This window comes from Larus michahellis, chromosome 6, assembly GCF_964199755.1.
Source record: "Larus michahellis chromosome 6, bLarMic1.1, whole genome shotgun sequence".
In the NCBI taxonomy this organism is placed as follows: Eukaryota; Metazoa; Chordata; class Aves; order Charadriiformes; family Laridae; genus Larus; species Larus michahellis.
The window spans coordinates 6,638,154-6,645,918 of record NC_133901.1 but is presented as its reverse complement, the minus strand read 5'-3'; the positions used below and the strand labels follow the sequence as shown (position 1 = coordinate 6,645,918).

General features: G+C 36.1%; 1 long non-coding RNA gene across 1 annotated transcript; it reads right to left on the bottom strand.

Annotated features, from left to right (window-relative positions):
* Positions 1–3,318: 3,318 nt before the first annotated feature.
* LOC141745086 (uncharacterized) lies at positions 3,319–7,119 on the bottom strand. The gene is made up of 3 exons (XR_012587668.1): positions 7,024–7,119; positions 6,311–6,392; positions 3,319–3,353 (listed from the first exon to the last, which is right to left on the bottom strand). It is a non-coding gene; the product is annotated as an uncharacterized LOC141745086 (long non-coding RNA).
* Between the last annotated feature and the right edge of the window lie 646 nt (positions 7,120–7,765).

Sequence of the window (7,765 nt, the reverse complement as noted above, 5' to 3'; positions counted from 1 at the left end):
AGCACGTATCCTAACGGAAAGCCCACGTTCGCAGATGTAAGCAGCAACGCAACATTTCCTTGCGATGAGTTGTAATAGCTGGGACAAAACACAATGCTGGTTAATGCTATTTTGTCATTGACTTCTGTCAGGGTAAAGACAGGTCAGTTCCAAGCGTTTGGAAAAATCTTTTCTTGCCATATAATTAGTTCAGAATCCAAGCATATAATTACAATTCCATATACACAATATTTGGATACTTAACAGTGCATTAAGCAAGTTACATTTGATGTTGTGATATAATTCAATCTCGCTATGTGTCAATATTTAGCTCCTAATTAATAAGCATATTTACTTCTCTTCCATAGATTGGTGTGCCAATTACGAGCTTAAACACGCTTCCCCAGTTCAATACTCGTGGTGGAAATTAAAAACACTGAACTGAACTTGTCTACGATGTAACGCCACCGAAGGCAATGAATTTACTTCAAGAGTAAGTTTGATCCGTTGTATAATGCTAATACAATCTGAAGGTATTTTATGGATTATATTTTTCTTCTGTGATTGTTATTGCTTCAAAGGCTGTTGTACATGTACAAGGAAGAGGGTGCGTTAGAGCTACTTTAATTGTAACCTCTAGTTTGCTATACATGGATTATTTCCAGTTCATCTACTTTTCAGGTTTATTTTGGTAATAAATTCACAATTAAAGCAAACCCATCAAGTAGTATGAAGACTGAAACTGTGCCTGACATGCTATTTTTTGTTACGGAATTGATTAATGAAGAGGTTTAGCCAGTCATTTTTTCATCAATCGTTTGAGGAAGAATTTTGATAGATGTATATTCAATTAAACTGTCTTCCGTCTCATTTCACCTTTCTCCATTCAGCCCTTCTTCTGTGCAGAGTTACTAAGTTATCTAGAGTCTGTAAAGAGTTTATAAATATTCTGTCCTCTTTTTTTTTCTTGAATTGGGATAATAGAGCTTTATTCTTACAGAATTTTTCCTTTTGGCTTTGTAGTTTTAATGAATTTTCTCTGTATATTCTTCCTATCTGTAGATAAATATATATGTGCAATATTTATATAAACGTACATATATGTATGTACATCTTTTTAAAGCAGTAGATTTAGCAAAAACAATCTTACAGGATTTTTATACAGAATAATGTATTATTATATGTTATAATACATGCTTATATATTATTCTTATATTACAATATTATATTATTGCATTGCATTTTCTAGGAGTTTGAAATTTTGTCAGGCAAATAAATCATACTGGTCGTGGTTCGTGTCACATTATCGCGTTGCTGTGCTGCTATTGGACTACGATAAGCCATAATATAAATTGTTATGATGAGGTAAGAGCTAAGAAAAGAGGTGATAGACCCACCAGAGGACATTAAACACAGCATCCTCCCCGCGGACTCCCCGGCACTGCTGGCTGCTGCTGCCCACAACACATTTATCATGGAAAGACTTTCATAATCCATTGTACGCGCAGGGGGGGTTGTGCATGGCTGGGTCTTAACCCACCTGCTTTGCTCAGGACATATTTCTTACGGAAGAACTTGCATTTCATTGCAGTACAAGTAGAGCTTTAATGGCTATTCTGCGCCCTCGCTTCTCCTCTTCCTCCGCACACTTTATCAAATACTCTGAGTCAGGGAACACAAAGGGGAAAAAAAATCACACCCACCCACGCAGCGGAGTTATGGAGCAGATCACGACAGAGATCACGACTGTTCTGCAACGGAGCCCGCGCTTCAGAAGCTGCGAATCTTTTGTTCCCCGGTGTTTCTGTTTCTGAAATGTTTCAGCCATTTTACTGAGTTTTTCATACATGAGGAAAGCAATACCAGAGTAGAATCAGAGAAAGTAATTCACAGAGAAGAAGGAAAATAAATGCATGTGATCTTCAGCAAGTGAAAAGAAATGATGTAAACAGCAGCAGCATGTCTTTTAAAAGGCAACACTTATTTCACAGAATCTGATAAATTGTATTATCAAGACAGAATTCAGCTAGACATAGGTTGAAGAGAATTCAACTGAATCCCAAGTGAAAGATAAGACCAAATTATTTTTGGCATAGAGTTTTAAAATGTTAGTATGGTAAATAAAACATAGTGTAATGACTCTAATAACTATTTCTGTTAGGATTGAAGAAAGCTTGACCATAGAAGGAGATGCAAAGGAAGATGTATGATTAAAACATAAACACACTAGTACAAATTAAATATTGTCACAGCAGGACTTTACTTTTGCTTTTCCAAAATAGCAGTGGAAATGTTAATGTGAGAATCACGTCAATTCTTATTAAACTCAGAGCCAGTGCTGGCTTCGATACACTAAAAATGGGTATGGAAGCGCAGCCCACCTTATTTTACAGAGATTTCAGTTATTCCTCTTAATTTGTGTCATTTTTAAGATGTTTTGCTTAAGAAGAAGTAAGATACCACCATCTTTTGTTGCCAGAGACGAAGTCTGCCGGGCTCAGCGCACCGCTCCTCGTGTGTCTGCGCTTCCTGGCACATTTCCTTATTTGCCCTGATGGCTCCTCAGCGCTCCGTGAACGTTCCCTCGTTTCTAATAGAAAACAATCTTCTTTATTTTGCATAACAGATGTCTGGTTCTGCTCTAGTTAAGAGGGAAATATTTTCTTCCGAAAAAAAAAAAAACCACCTTCTTTATTCACAAAGTCCCATATTTGTTTAATAAACTTTTCTCCGTGCCGTCTTCCAGCTGATCCCTTTGGAGACATGCAGAAAACGAAGCATTCAATAAAAGCCCATCACCACGAATTAACACACCTCAAATGCTAAATATCAAGAATCAGGCATGCAGTTAATTGCTGACAGCTAATCCACAAAGGAAAGGAACTCGCCAAAGTTCAGTCTAATCATGAATACATTCGAGGAAATTATAATCTGCTCATGATGATTCCATGTTGAGAAACCGACTCTGAACTCACTCAGTGAATTATTCATTGTGGATTGTTTGCAAGTGCTACAGCAGTCATATATTTTTCCTGGCATGTCACTGAAAGAAATGCAATTGCATTTCCTCGCAAATGTAAACGCAAATGCAAATGCGAATGCAAATGCAATTGCAAAAATGAGATCAGAATTATCTGTCATTGTCATTAAAGTGCAATTGAGCACAGTGACTTAAAAATAAAATGCTTTTCTACAGGCTAACATTAGAAAATGTACAGTAAAACTTCACCCTGTGGCTAAATGTTCATCTTCAATGAAAAACATCGCCCGAATGGTCAGAAATGCAGCTCAAAACCGCAGCTCTTCACTGACCTGTTCATCACAGAGAAACAGGATCAATGGGTTCTCCTCTCTGACTTTCCCAGAAGGTTTCCCTGTGACCAAAAGGGTGCAGTACGTTACCTTTTTTTCCTCTCAAACTTTGAACAGTTAACTCGATATTGAACTCCTAGAAAAATATCTATCAATATTAAGCCAAACCGGAGTTAATATCTTTTTGGGAAACCCAACAACACCTCTAAAGAAACGAGGTTTATTTTCAAAAAAATAGACTCTATCCTTGTGTTTTTACGTTCAGAAAAATAAGTCAGTCTGAACCAAAACTTGTTGAGGATTGGAGTAGTTACAAAATATGTGGACAACCACAAGGGTATTTTGAGGAAAACTCACTTTCCGGTACTATTTTCTGCCAGGTAAGGATTTCCACCAGGTGCAGTGCTGCTGTTTTAGGTAGGACATAAAGGAGGGTTTCTAACCACGTATCTCCAATATGTCTTATATGACGAAAATATATGGCACAGCGAAGTAAATACCCTGTATTTATTAATGATACATAACATGCCGCTCAGTTATAAATACAATCTAAATGTCTTCTGATTTTTAATCTACAAAGCACTGAGGAGCACCAGAGGGCTCACAAAGTATGCAAAGCAGCAGCACTTCCTCTCGTAGGTCCCATTCTCCTTTTGTTAGGAAACACGGCTGGGGTTAACGCAGCGGAGAAGCAGCTTTCTGAAAAACAGTGTAATCCCCCGCCGTTCCCACTAAGGCTTGAATGGTTGCCTTCCTTATTCCCAGAGGAAAACTAGGCTAACGTCACTTGTATGATGGAAGCCATTTTCCTCTCTGATTATTCACAGACATGACTTGGGATCAAAAGCTAGTGCAAAGTTAAAAACAAACAAACAAACAAAAAAACCCTCAAAAAACCCTAAAAACCACACTCACCCCCACTGGTTGAACTCAAAAGCCTCCACATAAACGTGAAACATCTTTTCAGTATCTCCTCCTATTTGTTTATTTGTAACTTCTGAACAAAAAGCAAGTTCTGATCTTATGTATGGTTTTCCCAAATTATTTTCATTTCCACTGTCTACTTCATCAAGCATACATGGCAGCGTTAGTCGATTTTACCTTGGTTATTTCTTCAAAAACAATAACATTAAATACAAACATATAAAATATTCTTCATAAGTAATTAAAAAAAACACCTTTCAGTATTTGTGCCTATAACTTCTGTTTCTATACCTGCATATGACTGTACGCTGAAGTGAACTTGGAAAGGGAATCTAGCCTTGTGCTTAGTTATAAATAAATTAAAGTTTCGTGAAAAATGCAGGATGCTTTCTTAAGCATGCGTGATAAGAATATTTACAGACCTTTGAGCTCAGGGTCTGGCACATTTCTAGCTGGAAGTATGGGATTTTTCTGGCACACTCCTCCTGGCCCAACGCTAACTACTTTTTAAATAGGTTTCTTAGCACAGCCACTAGGGGCCTTTTCTGTCCCACTTACTCACAGTAAGTATTTCTTTGCGCGTGTGGAATAGTCCCGCTGGCTGTAATGGGTTGACTTGCCAGAACAGTAGCGAGAGTGAACAAGGGAGCAGGATTAGACCATTGGTGTTTCCCATCAGCCTCACACAAAAGTATATGCTTAACACTGAGAATGGAAAGTGATCTCGATCTTCCTACTCTGGAATTTTTTAAGGTACTTAGAACTGCCTTCCCAGGGAATTTGGCTTTCCAGAATGAATTAAAGTGGTTCTACAAGCCAATTGTCCGTGTTAAGTATCAGGAGATTAAAGGAAATAGATGCTTCCTTAATTACAGCAAGGGTCATGTCTCACCCTTCTTTGGCTTCAACATGGTCTATGTTGGATAAAAGGACTCCCATGACTTCCCAGAATATGGGATGGAGCACTGTAACCATGATTCTGGGCATGGGAACTCTTCATGTAGATGGTCCAATTTCCTAATATGTTTAGAATTATGTACTATGGTTTTTTATATATATAAAATATTTTATAATTTTACATTATAGTAAATATAATAGAATATTGGATAAAATATAAGCTAAATATTTTATAACAAGCATATATGTTATAATATAATAAATGATATATATATTTACATATATATATAAAGTATATAAAATTCTGGTTATATGTGAAATAGCAGCCTGACACACAAACATTCTTCAGTATCTCTGGCAGCCTTTTATGTAAAAGACTCTGTATTTAGACAGTCTACATTAAATACATGAAGTATGTTAAGACGGCAGAAGAAAGCAAATCAGAGACCCTGTTAACACTATGACAAAAGTGCTTACGGGCCTATGGTGAAGGGAGAATTTTAATTTCAAGGAGAAATGTACATTCCTGCTCTGAAAATTTTCCCCAGGATGTTCAAATTTGTAGTTCCATGATAATTTTTTTCACAACCCTGCCTTGTTGAAGATGATCAGTAAATGAAGCGGAAAACTAAGAAAAGAGAAAGATTATTTTTCTGTGATTAAGCCATTAGGTAGAGACCAAGACAAACTACAAAAGGTAGACCTCTGATGAGATGTATCACTCTGGAAATACTCAAGAGGCTGAAAAACATTAATTCCGTACTTAATTTTTACATGTTTAGTATTGAACTTTCTCCTCTTCTTATTTTCCCAGAATGTCTGATTCATTCACCGCATTTTCAGTTTGAATGGAGTTAAATGTCATGACTGTTTTCATTTTTTTTAATTAATTTTCCATTCCGCTTAACAAAGCAATCTAGATACTTAGAAATTTGAATTAATAAATTTTTGTCTCAATGGGTTGCCTACTAGGCACTCCACTGCCTATCATCTCTCATTCACCTGCTTGACTAAGCTAATTACTTCTTTTGTTTTACTTATATGCTGTTTAATGCTTTTTGTCATTTGTCATTTTTACAAACATAAATCTGATTATTGCCTTCACCGTTTTCCAGAATCTTTCCCAAATAGATTTAATTTAAAATACTTAACTAAGCTACACTTAAATGGCTTTATCCATTTATGCCGATGTACTTACGGACTGTATTTTCAACATAGACAAGTTTTGTCTTTGAAGAAAGTAGAGGACTTGCTGTTACAAAGTGCAATTGCTGTGGTGGCTGGAAGATACAAAGGAGCATAAGTGAGCTGAATTTATCTATTGTGTTTCATTGATCTTTTTGTATAGTATTATCCTTGCGGGACAAACGCTGAAACGGTGATAAAATGAGTCATAATGCTGTTTGGTGGGTACGATCCATGTGTGATTAAATAGCGACATTAAACTCTTAAGTTCATGTCATGACTCATAATTGTTAGTAATCTAGTTAAAACAATTTGTTACTCAAGAGTTAAAGGGGGAGGCCCCGACTTTTTGTGTTGCTTCATGCAGTGATGAATTTCTTCCTAAATGTGATAGAAGTATAAATAACCTTGAATGTTTATTTTACAATGAATGCATTAAGGCAGTCACGTCACTCATTGACCATTTTCATATGTCAGAATGTGAAATCAAGTTCATTCTTATAATTTTTGGTGCGTAATGAGAACATTGATAGAGGTGATAAAAGGTGATAAAACTGCAAATGTTTTAAGTTGTACTTATCTAGTAAAAGAAGTCTCTTAAAAGCTTATACGGAATCTATCAGAAACAGATAAATTGTGCATCTTGCTTCTTAGTGCTTTGAAACATTTACTTCTAACAAGAGGTTTAAGAAAAAGCAGGAACAAAATTAATTATGAAATTCTTACCTTTAATTTATACAGTTTTTATACACAATTTCTTCCATGGAGGCATTTATGTAGTTCTATTACACTTTCCCAAGCAAGTTCGCTCAGAAATTGTACTGAAAAATAATGCAAGAGTAAGGGAAGGGTCTGAGCAAGTGTTCTGCTATGGGGGAATGTGAAGAGATTCTGAATTTATACAAAATTACAATCAGAAAATAATAAAAAAGGAACTTTTCCATAGAACCCAGATAACAATATCACTTTATTTAATCCCACATTGTTGCTATTAATATTATTAAAACTAGTAATGCTAATCAGTTTCAAATTTGCATTAGAATACCAGCATTAATTCTACATTTAATGTTATTCCAAATTTTATCATTACAGTTTGGCATCACTGGAACTTGCAACACACCCAGAGTCTTATGAATCTTCTTTCAAGGTTTATTTGTCTGTAAATTCAAATGGTGCTTATGTAAACAAGATTATCATGTTTGGGAAGAACGGAACTGGAGAAATACCTCACTTTTGCTGCTTTCAAATATATCTAAACAGTCAACTGAGTTGTGTAAAGAGGACTCAAGTACAGCCGGATGAGAAAAGGTATTACATACTTTATCACGTCAAGATATAGGGCTGCCTTTACATTCTGGCTTCTCTCTGCTGCTCTGGTGGTGCAAAATGACCATAGACTTATTTGAGCAATTAAGGGAAAATAATGAGATGCTGTTTTGCCTGTTCAGGTCACAGGAGCCGGGCAGTA